We start from the raw sequence: 14,234 nt of genomic DNA on the forward strand, positions 1-14,234 counted from the left end.
TCTCTTTTTTTTTCTTCTCCAGCTGAAATTCTTGATTACTTGTTTTCTTCATGAACCATTTTCTTCTAAAGCTACTGGGAGCAGAGCTAATCAGGATTGCTGAGAACAGCATTCTTTTTTCATCAGAAGTGCCTGAATCATTAAAGCATAAGTATTCACTTCAGCAAAAAAGTCCTCAGTTCCAGCATGTATGTGCATGAAGGAAAGAGGTCTCCCAGACAGCCAGAACCTCAGGGACCGAGATGCTTAGGCTGAAGACTGTAACCATACCAATGAGAGAAGAGTGGTTGAGATGATCTGTAGATGTCAGAGCTTATTCTTGCTGCATTGTGAACAAGATATCCTGAGCAAAAGGAATTATTTAAAAACCTATCAGAAACAACCTAGGCAAAGCAGAGAGAGATGTAAGGGGTAGGTACTGTATAGATGACTGTTGCTAAGTTGATTTCATTCTTTAAGTGTCCATGTCACTGAAGAGAATCCAGGTGAGCGCAGATGTTTCCACCTCTGTGATGTAACAGGCTGAAAATGCACAACAGACTGTCGTCAAGCGGAAGAATTCTATGCAGCAGTTTGTGACCCTGCTAACTCTTGTGTGGCTTGATCTAGTCAGCCACAGACCTTTGGGCATGATCACAGCATCACAGAATTGTAGGGAATGGTTGTGTGGCTTGGTTGCTACGCAACTGAAAGAGACTGCAGAGATATTAAGTAGCTTCTGCCTGTCTCCATGGGCCTGACAGTTAGGAAGTGCTACTAGGTCTTTGCATTCCGACAGTGGTTGACGTAGGATCTGCCAGTGGCTTGTGAGCCTAGCCCAAAGCTTCATGTTTAAACTAGGCAAAAGATAGCTTTGAAGGAGATGTCTGAGACTGATTTAAAATAGCAAGTGGTGTCCAACCTCTTTATGAAGTATTTTACTGCTTCAGAACTCACTCTGGGAGAGATCCAGTTTGAGTCCCAATTCCAAAAATTCATCTGGATTTGAATTTGCCAAGCTGAACCGGTGTGCAGGATATGAGAGGGAAAAAATGATGGGGATGGAAGCAGAAGTCGCGAAGTAGATTATGTGGCATGTTGCCTCAGCATGACAAAAACATTATCAGGGTTTTAGTCATTCATTGGGTAGTGCTTTTTAGGAATACGTCTAGTGCAAGAGCACAAGAAAAGCACTATCTGCCTCTGATTCAAAGGAAAAAAAAGACCTTTTAGTATTTTCTTATAAGTCATGAGAAATAAATACTGATTACACTAATATTTATTATTTTAGACTCTTGAATGTTGGTATATTGTTTGGAATTAATATGTCTAGCATGTACGGTTGTGTTATAAGTAGGTATGAATGAATATATGCTGTACAAGTGTCCTAAGTAGATCTCTTTTTACATCCTCCCCTTTCTCTTCCACTTCTACAGCACCCTCATTTCCAGTGAGCAGAAGAGATCTCCTTGGCACAGCTTAGGGGAAAACTAACCTAAAGCTGTGCACTTTCTCCTACTGGGCACTGCTCAGCAGGGGAGGCTGTTCTCAGCTTCAACCAGTAGTAATGGGGGTGGCAGGAGGTCTCTTACAGCAGAGGATGTGAAGCATGCATTTGCATAGGCTGCTTTTCCTTGCCTCCCCTCTGCACTCCAGCAAGCATGGGTTTATTTTAGCATTGGCCTTCTGAAGCAGGATTGTTTTTCCCCTGAATAGGTCAGGCTGGGATAGCGCCAGGATACATGGCCTTCCATAGCTGGGGTGACTTGGGGAGCCGGAGATACCTACTAAGTAGACAGTGCCTCTAAGTGCTGGGCCTGTGCCCGGTGTCAGAGGAGTATCCTAAAATAACCTTTCTGATAAACAGCAAAGACAGCCCGAGGGAAAGGGGCTTTTTCTGAGGCTGGTGTCAGGCCGAACCAGGTTATAGTGCTGCCCTCTGTTGTTGGAATTCAAAAAAATTCATAAAAGGCAACGCTGAAATTCAGCCAAACATTAATAAAATGTGACTAGAAGAGCCACATGTGAATACATGAAGTATTTCATCCTCTTGTTTCATATGGTGCTTCAGCCTATAGGTATGTGCCTGCATCTCTTCACTAGCAGTTCAGTTTGTAGGAACAGAATACGGCTAATAATATTATTCTTTTTTTTAGCAGGTGGAGTCCTCATGGCTGATCTCGTGTCCCAGAAATCATACGTCATGGGTTGCTTGTTTGTATTTTAGTGTGCAGGGGAAATACAGAGGAAAAATTTTCTATTGGTAAGTCAGGTTCTTGTATCTGTTATTTTTCTTATTTTTACATGGAATTATTGAATTTCTCACAAGCACTTGAGATAAAGTTGTATAGAAAGCTAGAATCATTCAAGGTCACTCTTTTTTAGTGAAGGATGCATAGAATTGTCTAGAACTTTTTTTCCCGTAGCTAATCTGTGAACCAGTGTGGAAGCAAAATGAAAGTAGTCTGATATTTCCATCAGAACTGGAGGGAAATCCCATCAAGGAGCATTTCCTAGTCCTAATGTAATGCAGCATTATCAGACCTGGTGCATGGGTGGTTCCAAACCCTTGCACAAATGCAGATATGCCTGGCAGCTATTGAGAGCTGTGCTTAAGGCTTTATTCAGTCACATAACAGCTGCATCTAGGCTGACTTCAGGGTCTTCTTGAGGTAAAAGGCTTGTGGTGTATGATTAAGGAAAATCACTGCTTCACTTCCCAAAACATAGTATTAACCTTGATTCTTATCTTAGTATTTGCCTCAGACATACTGTCCAGACTCTGTTGTTGTTGTTGTTTTTTATTTAGCTAAAGAAGCTCAATTCTCAACATGGCTTAGAGAACACAAGTGATGGCCCCCTTTCAAAGAGAAAAAAACTTCTCACTTTCCGACTGGTACCAAAAAATAGAAAATTGTAGTTGTATTCTGCATTCTGTCCCTGATGGTAATGGCACTAAATAAAAGCAGAACTGATCCATAACTGTGACGCAACTGATGTTGTACAGTGATAAGCAAAAGTAACACCAATCCTGTCAGCAACTTGATGAATTGTTTTACAGTGTGCAGAGGTTTGTGGTTACCTCTTTATGCAGCCAGGTCATGAATATTGAAATGAATCAAACCTTCTGTCAAAATATGTGAGAGTTAATTAATGATTTTTAGAAGTGGAAGTGGTTGTAACAGTGGAGGCATGAGGCTTTTCATTCGCTGTCCCTGCCTTCAGGAGCTAATATTTTGATTTCTCCTGAAGAATCCTTTTTCTAATGTTCAGGTTCACAATTTCAAATGGCCTGTAAAAGTGAGGCCTTTTGTGTTTGTGTTGTAAACAATAATCAGGCCCCTAACTCTTGTCCCATCTGGGCGAAGATACTGAACCAGTAAAAGTTCGTATTTAACTTCTCTTTCTACTTGGTTTGCTCTTCAGTTTTGGGACCATTTACCCTCATTTGCTAGATTCCCAAAGCAGATGAGGAAGGAGAGAGCCTATACCGTTGGCTGGCTGAGCTGCTGATTTGTGCAGGCAATATTTGCTCCTCAGCCAGGATGGCACGGGGATCTGGTTGACTAGAGCAGTGCTCATAATCTTCACATATGCCAGGTTTTTGTTTGATGTGTATTTGCTTCCACCATATCTACACTGGCAGCAGAAGAAAACAGGAAGATGAAAAAAAAAAATCTGTACTACATGTAGTCTCAGTAATAGAGAGTATTGGTTGAAAAAAAAAAAGGGCAAAATCTGACTGTGCTTTGTTTTTTCCTTCATAGGTTTTACAGGGATGGGAGAATCAGTACATCATCTGCTGCGACTGCAATTGTAGCCAACTTGGCAAAGCTGTTTCAGTCTGATTTCATGCCACTTGGCCACATTCTGGTAAGTGTCTGTCTAATCACATTTATTGTGTTTAATTTGCAAATCATTTGTGAATGTAAACTACAGTTGGTGAAACTCAAAACAAAGGAAAATCACCTGTGATAGAAGAAAGAGGTACTTTTCCAAAGATAATACTCTTTCACTTTCTTTTTTGTTTGTTTTTGTTTTGTTACTGTGAGTTGCTCTACAGATCATCATCCATTAGTGTGCACTGAGAGCACATGGGAACAGACAAACCTTACAGGAACAGACAAACAACAAGCAAAGTGGTCAGTGGAGAAATCCTCAGTCCCTGTCTATCACCAGTGCACATGAAGCTGACAGATCACTGACTTGAAGAGCCAGGTGGTAATATCTCTTGAGGAAGACAATCCCTGGCAATTTGGAAACCTTGACATCTGGCTAACCATCAGCTGGTGGGTGTCTGGCATTTTCCATTCGCTGCCTAATTCTGCCCCTGAGACCAAGAAATGCTGGACACCATGGATCACAGAGCCAGTGGACCCCAGGATGGTGCCTGCTCTCCTTGCAAAATGCTGTAACTGCCCTGCAGTTGTGATTTGGCACCACAAGCAAAAAATCTGAGTGGATATGATGCTATATATTTATTGATGATACTTGTGATCTGGAGATTAAGGGCTTTCACGATGCAATAGTCTTTATTCTGGAAGAATTCTAGTCAGAGAGACCTGGTTCATAAGCAAATGTTGAGTTTGAAATATGCCAGTGAAGCATCCTGAACGATTTGTTGCTGTGCTGGGTTATATGAGAGATCTCCAATGTGTTGTTTATATAAAGTGATGTTTTTGTAAACTCCATTAAGTCTTATGCTGTTCTTGTGCAGTGCAATCAGAGTATTCTACGGGCTAGAGCTGCGTACTGGTAGGGGGAAGGGAGACAGTTTTCCATTTGCCATGTAGGGTAGGCAGCATATTTGAAATAGGGCTGGGCCTTTTCTCCAAGTGATGGTATCTCTGGTTTAATGTAGGTCAATCTTTTTACTAACCTAGGGCTCACTTGCTTTCAATGATTATGAAATTGTGCTTTCTTAGTATTGTTTTGTCTTTTTCACATTTGTCTCAGAAAAATCAAGAAGTTGAAGAGAAGGTGATTAGTCATCAGGAATTTCGGATAGCAACCGAGTGTGGGTAGGAATGATTTTATTTATTCAGAACCACCTATCAGTGGGGAGGTAGAACTTTTATCTTCAAAAGCAAAACACATACGCAGTCACTCACTCACTTCTCACTAGATTGGACAGGGTAGAGAGTAGGAAGAGCAAAAGCAAGAAAACCCATGGGTCAAGATAAAGACAGTTTAATAAGGGAAGGAAAGAGGAAATATATAAAGTGATCTAAAGCAATCGCTCACCACCTCCCACTGATGACTAGCCAGTCTCTTGAACAACAGCTACAGTGGCTACCTTGAAAGACACTCCACCCCACCTGTTAGTGCTGAGAATGACATTACGTGGTATGGGAAATCTCTTCTGCCAGTTATAGTCAGCTGTCCTGGCTGTGTCCTTTCCCAGCTTCTTGTTCCTCCAAGCCTACTTGCTGGAACGGGACAGGGTGAGAAAAAAACTTCATGCTGTACAAGTACTATTCAGCCAGATCCAGTACAACAGAGCTGCTTGACATTAATTCATAGTAAATCAGAAATAGAAGATACAGTTTCGTAGTTAGCATAAAGATCCTGGTGACTCAATTACAGCTTGCAGTTCCCTCTCCCTTCCAGTCACATGTTTCCCATCTCCCCTCAAGTCAGCACTAGCAATCATGCAGCCCTGCAAAAAGCAAGTTTCCAGCATGTCCTCTATAGTGAGTTGAAGCTGTTACACAGGCACAAGCATGAGAATGTTTGGCTGGGGCCAGGAAAAATGACAGAAGTGACGTTACTGGAATAAACATGTCAATTTGTGACATAGCTGGGTGGTTCTTATGCTATGGCTGTACTTCAGCATTCTTATATACCCTTCATTAATCTCTTATACCTCCTCGTATTTCCCTCTGAATAACTACTATCACTGTGTGGTCTGAAACTCTTTAGCTTTCGAGCAACTAGGTAAGAAAACTGTATATGGAAAAGGTATGCAATGGTTTCGTTCTCTGGAGCTATGAAGTGTGAATTTCTCATTGACAGCAAGAAAAACGGACTTTACGTTTAGTATATACTGCAAAACTGCATGTAAAAGTTGCTCATGGACGATGCATTTCAACGTAATATGGATTGGGCAGGTTCCGTTTTTACTTTGTGGTATTTTGCAACTCATTTGTAGTTAAATCTGAAGCGTGTACATTAGGAAGTAGAAAGCTTTCCATACAAGGTTTGCCTTCTGAGAAAAACAAGATGGTATTTTTGGGACGTCCTTGCCACTAGATGGCAGGGCACACTTTGAATAAAGGAAGCAGCACCGATTCATTCTCGGTCTGGAAAATCCCTCGCTGAGCTTATCAAAAGCTTGGCTAGAGTGAGGAGCGGTTGGAGCTTTGGATAGAACTGTAATTGTATCATGACCCATTGACAGCACTGGCATACAGTTTTATATTTTCTCCAGTACAATAGATATCTTAATTGAATTCCTCAAAGCTCAACTTAATAAGATAATAAGGAAAAGCTGTGCATTAATTGCAATTAAACTGTAAGCCAATGTTGGTGAATTCATTAAATAAATCTCTGCCTCTTGTACACGTGCCACACTTGCTGTGCCAAATTCTGAGCTACTCAATCAGTCCTTGAAGTAAATTGCAAAGAGGAGACTATCTCAAGTGGTGACCTTGGAATCTGGCTTAAAATAGTTTGGACTGGCAGTTTGCTGCAGGTGGCAGAGTCAAATAGCCTTTATAAGAATTAAGGTGTCTAATTTTCACTCTTGCACATCAGTTTCATTTTCCTGTAACCCTAATAAGTTCAACTGAATGAAACTTGTATAGTGGTGCTGAGAAGCAAGGTGTTTCTGTTGTTCAGCTGGAGTTGTTATAGTCTTCAGAATATTAAGGTAAAAAAGTTATCTGTGTTTACTGATGCAAAATATATAGCTCTGTCTGGACAAATTAGGTGTAACATTCCTCTATTTTCTCTACTTTAACATTTCTCTATTTTACTGTGGAACATTACACATTGGTAAGTGGAAATAAGCACACTGAGATCAGATCTATGTCTTTTAAAAATCATAGAATCAAAGAACAAGTCTAGCTCCCTCAGCCTGTCTTTGTAGGAGAGGTGCTCCAGCCCTCTGATCATCCTCGTGGCCCTCCTCTGGACCCACTCCAGCAGCTCCACATCCTTCCTGTTCTGAGGGCCCCAGACCTGGACGCAGTACTCCAGATGGGGCCTCATAAGGGCAGAGTAGTGAGGGACAATCCCCTCCCTCTCCCTGCTGGCCATTCCTCTTTTGATGCAGCCCACGATGCTGTTGTCCTGGGCTGAAAGTTCACACTGCCGGCTCATGCTGAGTGTTTCATCAACCAGCACCCTCAAGTCCATCAGCATGGCAGACTCCCCCTCAGATGTAATGGCTGTGCACCTCACATCTGCCTGCTCTTTCTCAGGAATTGCATATACATTTCTTTGCTTTGTTCCCTGAACAGATCTGAGGTCACACTGCTGGAACAATTTCCTTAGTTTATTTTTCTGGCTGTATCGTACCCTATTGGTAGATTCCTCCCTCTTGCTTCTCTGTACAACTGCATCATTATAAACATCTCTTACTTCAAATGTCCAGCACAGTTTTAGGCTCACTTATCCCTCTGACCCAGTCTACTATCTTATTTGTCTTGCCATCTCTGCTGCAGCGTGCCAGTCTTGATGCTAAGCAAGTTCTTCCTCTCTACTTTCTATGCTTCCTCCCAATTGCCTGCTTACAGATGTTGTGCTGTGTGTATCTTCTGTCTTCCCCTAATGACCTCTCAAAAACTCGCTGTTATCTTGGTACCTAGGAGTGATGTTTTTGTAGACTGATTAAAAGATACTTCAATAACTCACTGAAACACTTGCTGAATTTCCCGGTGTACTTGATCTACCTCTCTGTTCCTTTGATTTAAGGTGTGAGATGCCCTTATTTGAGGATATTGCAGATGTTAAACGTATGATAAAATGGAAATAAGAATTTCCCAGTCTGTATGTGCAAATGTAGGTATTGGTACAACAAACCACATGTGCCTTTTTTTTTTGCAGGTGCTCCCTTTGCCAGGATTCTGGGCTTCTTGCCAAAGCATTTTCTCTCAACCTCGCTGTTAACCAGTCCCTTGCATTTTGCATCAGCTTCTGTCTAAATAGGCTTAGCCCTCCAGTTAATAGATATCTTTTTCTCAAGTCCTGCCCATTGCACCTGCCTTTGAAAATGTGCCCTGGAGAACTCGGTGATTCATCTGCTGTGTGCTGTTGCTGTTTGGTTAAATCATTGCTTAGTTTCAGGTGGCTGCATTTGCATGCTGGAACACTTGATCCTCCTGTTTACTGCTTTTGTATATCTTGGATATGTTTGTAAAGCTTGAGGGGAAGTTCAGAATGAAAAGTATAATATCAGTGTTTGGGATAACAAATGGTATAGGCCATACAGTCTCTTCATTCAATGCTTTTTCTGTTTCCACATCAGTGAGCACGTTGGATGTAATGTAGTCACAGCATGCTTCCAGAAATCCTGAGATCAGTAATGTAAAATAGGTCTTTGGAATTTTAATAATGGAGAAAATGTCAGTATGCAAAGTTGGTGCAGTGTTGTTCCTCCCTTCCCCCAGTTTTACTCCTTTACATCAGTCGATGTATTTTCTGACTTTGTAGATACAAGAAGTGAGAATGAGGCATCCTCCAGAACCCCGCGTTGATTCCCCCTCTGTTCCAGTAGGATTCACCACCCCACAAATCAGATGTACACTGGCATACTTTTAGACCAGACCTTCAGGATCAGCTCCCATCTCCCTGGGTGTGTCTGGGGAACTTGGAGTCCTTCGATGCTGACATGGCTTTGACATCTCCTATGAGAGACTATGGCATCCAGAGATCACTGAGTTCTTTCCAGACAGCTGTTTTTATCCCAGCCAGGTTCAAGGAGGAGTTGTGTGTGACCAGCGATGCTGAAATCAGAACAGTTTGAAGGTTGTTAAGTAATGCCAAAGGTAAGCAGCAAAGCATCCAAGAGAGTGTGATTCCGGCCCATTGTCCTGACATTATTATTTAGTTCATTATATTATATTGGTATTTTTCTCATAAAATATACTTGTACACTGTCGGTAGTATACCTGGCGTTTATGCAGTGGCTTCGTGTGTGTAAGAGTCCATCTTGGCAGCTGACTAGCTCACTAGCTTTCTTGAGCATTAAACTTAGCCAAGCCTTTTTTTCCAGTAGTCTCTTTGTGTATCTTGATATGGAAAGCAGGTTGAAACATTCTTACGAAAGAAATGATTGGAAGCTCTCACTGCAGTAGGCACAGTGGTGTGGTTCATTCCATGTTACTGAAATGCTTATCTAGCTCAGGCTATCAGCCTCTCTACATGAAATTAAATGAGCAGTTTTTCAGAGCTCTACGGAACCCATAGAATTGAGAAATATTCTCAGTAACAAGTCATGATAAAATTGGGTTCAGTACCAAGAAAATTGCCATGCATTTTCCTATCAAGTTGTGGTTTTTTGTTTTGTTTTGTTTTTTTTCATTTGGTTACCAGAAGAAATGACAGAAAAAGCAATATAAGCCAGAGCCCAGAGAGAGGTCTTCCTATCTAGTCACTGAGAGGTTATTTATTTGCAGCTAAAGATACTGGAGTGATCTGTGTGTCAATTTCTGTCTCTAGGATTTACAAAAGCTCTTGTACAAGGCAGATGAAGTTGCCAGAAGTGAGACCTTTCTTTGGTAGTTTTACTCTAAATGAGGACAAAATGGGTAAGACCCATTTCTAAAGTCTTGTTCATTGCTTTTTAGATCCCAGCAATTCTTGTTTTTAATTCTAGAACATTACAATATTCAAAAAGCTTAATTCTGCTTTTTGAACAGGTACTGAATTTGCTGCTCTCTTGCCTATTTGAAGATACTCATGTAGAATATAAAAAATCCACTTTCTTCCCCCAGACACTTACTTTCACTATACAAAACCATAAATGTTGTTTTAAGTGCTATTCTTTTTCTTCCTTGGATCTCATGTGTATGTGGAACCTGCCTATCTTTCTTTGTGAATATGACTATACACAGAGAAGTCATAAAGAAATGAACAGTGGTCAATCTGTCTGTTTTTGGCTGCAGGCCTGCAAGTTGGCCAGTTTTCATTTTGGTTCTCAGCACAGCTTCTCAACTGCTTATGCCTAATATACAGCCCTTCATCCTTTCTGGCATGTAATCCCTTGAAGCAAATGATAAAGACACAGATTAGGAGATAGCAACAAACAGGAGATTTTGTCTGTTGATCACATTTGCAAGTAGCTAATCTTCAACGCACCCGTGCAATGTTGTTTGGCCCCAGAACAGTTATGGATTCCTGAGAATCTGTTCTTACTGAAACTCCCCAGCCAGACTGGATTTTCTGTTCTTCATAGGGAAAAAATGCTGCATTTGGTTACATGTGTTTTTATTGGCAGAACACGAGCTTCCGTAAATGCACATGTGTAAATGAAACGTGAATGTAGATAAGTAAAGATGAAAGGCAGTAAAATAAGTACTGTCAGCTGAGGGCAGATGCAAAAGCAGCTCTATCTGCCCTCCTCAGCAGACTCGCTACGGCCTAAAGCAGGATAAATGAGCCATTTGCCGTGCTCCAAACCTGGGAGTCAGAAATCCTCATAGGAAGCTGCTGTAGTATTCTAACGAAAGGATTTCTTGAGTTACATAAAGTGGGAAAGCAAGATGATGAAAACGAAACAACAAATAAATACTATGTTTTGTCTACCCTTCCACTGCCTCACCAAAAACAAATATATCCCCCCATAAGTCAGCTGAGTTTTATCAGCTTTGCAAAATGATGAATGAATGCCTTGGTTCTTTATTATTGCTTAAGTTATTCCTGTTTATGCCAGTATTTCAAGGATTATGTTTTGATTGTTCTGGAGAGGTGAAAACACTTTCTTGCTGATGAATAAACACTGACACTTTTAAATATTTGTATGCAAAATGTCTTTAAAGCCATTATGAAATGCTTTCCAAAAGCACTAAGAAGCTATTTCCCGAAAAGACAGTTTTTCTCTCCATTTTCTTTCATGCTAAACAGTCCAAATGAAAAGCCTTTCAGAGTTAACTAGTTTAAGCAATACCAGTGTTTTAGCGTAATGAATAACTTCTTATAGAGGACAATTGCACACAGTTCAATATGCTAGTATTTCTATTTCTGTGCCTCACCAATGCCGGGACTCTTGGGTAGAATTTCTTTCTTTGAGAAAGCTGAGGCGATCAAAACCCTGATTAACCTCTGATATTCACGTGGTGCTCTTGATCTTGAGGACCGAAGCAGTAACAAAGAGTTAATGGCAGCCATATGCTCAGGGTATTGTGGGTACTGTTGACCCAAATGTGAACTCCGCCAGCTAGTGCTGCTAACTGCTGTTTGTTTCAGGTTTGGCGTGGAGATTACTGATGAAGAGTTTGAGCTGCTACTTGACAGAATCCCCCTTGATGAAGATGGAAATGTCAGATACCCCAGTTTGTGGCCAGGTTTGATTCCTGGTATGCAGCATATGAGTTTTATTTCTCATTTGTGAGTAGAATTGTTTTTAATCTAAGAGGCTTACGTAATATTCGCGAACTGATTCTCATTTCTTAAATATGCTCCTTTATGACATATTTCTTGTACAGGGAACGCTGATTGCATTAAAAATTAGCTGATGTTATGGGTATGTATTGTTTGTAATCTAGTTTCTCTTTAAACACCATTTACGTGTTCTGGAAGACTTCAGAGTCATGCAACATACCCTCATGCTTCCTGTAGGCTGGGCTGGGAAATATGACAGACTTCTAAGTAAAAGCTAATCATTTCTCAAAAAAATGGTAATACATGTACTTGATGCTGTTCTAAGAACTTGAAGCATTTACAAACCCTATGTATAATCTGGAGTTGTTTTGAAATGGTGATATTGCTTAATAGAAGCTCTACTCAGCCTCCAAGGCCTAGATATGCATGAGAGTTTAATTAAAATAAAGAAACACTGGGCTAAATAGAGATACATTATCATTTTCCAAAAACAAAGAGTCTGTCCCCCAGACAGCTGCACTAATAGCAGAGTAAATGTCAGTGACATTGCGGAGGTAAGTGCAAGCCTCTTGTAGAATCTGGAGCTGCAGAAATCCATCTCACCCACTTATGTGCATGCACAGATTTTAGACCACTTAAAGGCAATACAAATGGTTTTGAGTTATACAGCAGGCAAGGATATGTCTTCTGTGTAGTCTGGATACATGCGTGAAGGATAGGTAGGTAGAAGTCTGAGTTCACTGTACTGGGGGTAGTTCCTGCACTTTGGGTAACAACTACATATTGCAAAGCTGATGAAAGTACTTCTGTCTTCCTGTTCCATTTACTGCATTTCTGCTCTTTCTCTTTCATTGTCCTCATCACCCTGCTTCAGGAAATTTTTAAATTCAGTTGTCCACATGTTTGAACACGGGGCTGTCAAATAGGACACAGGATTCGTGAGATGCCTATGCCCTTTGGAATGGTATCCTCTAGGCAGTCTCCAAGAGTGTCTCAAATGCCTCTTGAATGTCTTTGGGTGGCCTCCTGTTTATCTCATACTCTTACTGCCAAGGCCTCTTCTCCAGTTCTTTCTTTTATAGTCCTTATGAACGGGTTGCAGCTATCCTGGATTTGGTTGCACTTAAATTTCTGTTAAGTGTTTCAGCTCCAGGAATATAGCCTGGTTCTCTTGTGGTAAGGATGTAAATAGGTGACAGAGGATAAAGATCCTCGAGCAAAACTGACCAAATTTTGAGAAACCAAAATCTTCAAAAATAAAAGATACAGAGAGGCACAACACTGGACCTTCTTCCTGTCACAGTGCACTCTGTTGCAGCAACCCTCTTCTGAGCTTCCTGCCTTTCTTTCTCATGCACATATTACTTCAGCTGTCATGTCCAAGTAAATTCTGTAGTCAAGAGAAGCCAATGTCCCTAAATGAAGCCATGTTCATCTTAGCAAGTGTATTCACTGTGCATCAGATTGTGGGTTAAGATGTACCTGGAGACCACATTTATTTCAGTTTTTAATAACTAGTTTCTAGTGTTTACTTACAGTTAATGTAACGCATTTTCACCACAAAAGAGCTGCATTTAGCACAAGGTGTACCACTGGCTGTCACTTGCCTTGGAGTGCATCTGTAAGAATACACACAGCTATTCATAGCCCTTTAGGAAACCTATGACTGAACCCATATTTCAATAGTAAGAGCAGTGCTTTGTAGTATTCAGCAGTAGTTAACATGCAGGGTTGTATCAAGCATTCTTTTCAACCAGGGGGCAAACAACACTGATCTGTAGAGATATGTGGGAATCCTAATTTGTACTAACATAACTCTGCCAACTTCAAGCCCTTTGCAATGCTGACTGAGTTGGGAACACACTGTATGACATCTACCAGAGAACTGTAGACAGTATCCAGAACTTTGCTGCTGAATTAATTAAAGCACTTTGTCCTTCTACATTAAACAGTGAAGGAAGGAATGTGCGGTAACTGGGAGTTTAAAGCTGCCTGTTATAAATGGGAGTGCATTAGGCAGAGATCTTGGATGCATAGCTTACATTTGCAATGGAAAGTGCAGAAAAAGCTCATAGGGTTATGAAAGCTCTTTTTCTCCTGGATGTGCCCAGCCTGATATCTTCCCACAAATAAATAATGGGACCTGAGAATCTGAGCTACCATCTATTACCATCTCTTGCCATATCTCATGCAAAGAGATCTCTGCTTTTCAGAATCTGTAAATCTGAATGATTGACTACAGAAGTTGAGTTTTGTACAGGTCAGGTCTTGTATGACTCCCATACTATCAGATGCCACCAAAAATAGGATTTGGTTAGATATAACCAGCAACAGCTAGCCTCTATATCAGGAGACTCTCAGGCATACAAACATTGTCAGGCCCAAAGGTAGACTGTATACATGAAAAAGAGAATGAATATTATAAGGTGAAGTGGTCTGTCTTGGTTGCAGGTAGAAGAATGGTTAGATTAGAAACCCAAAATAAGATGGGACAGAGAGGGGCTAGAGTTACTGTGGCTTTTGTTGCGGTTGAGGGAATAAAACCTGACCATGTAGTGATTAAGTGCTTTATCTGCAGTCAATTTTTGAACTTAATCAGTCCTGTTTCCAAGTCACCCTTCAGTATGCACTAAATCTAGCAATTTCAAAGATTATTATCATGCCTGCACTTGTTGCTTAGAAATAATTACTGTTTATACAGAAATCATTGT

This window comes from Numida meleagris, chromosome 4, assembly GCF_002078875.1.
Source record: "Numida meleagris isolate 19003 breed g44 Domestic line chromosome 4, NumMel1.0, whole genome shotgun sequence".
Classification (NCBI taxonomy): domain Eukaryota; kingdom Metazoa; phylum Chordata; class Aves; order Galliformes; family Numididae; genus Numida; species Numida meleagris.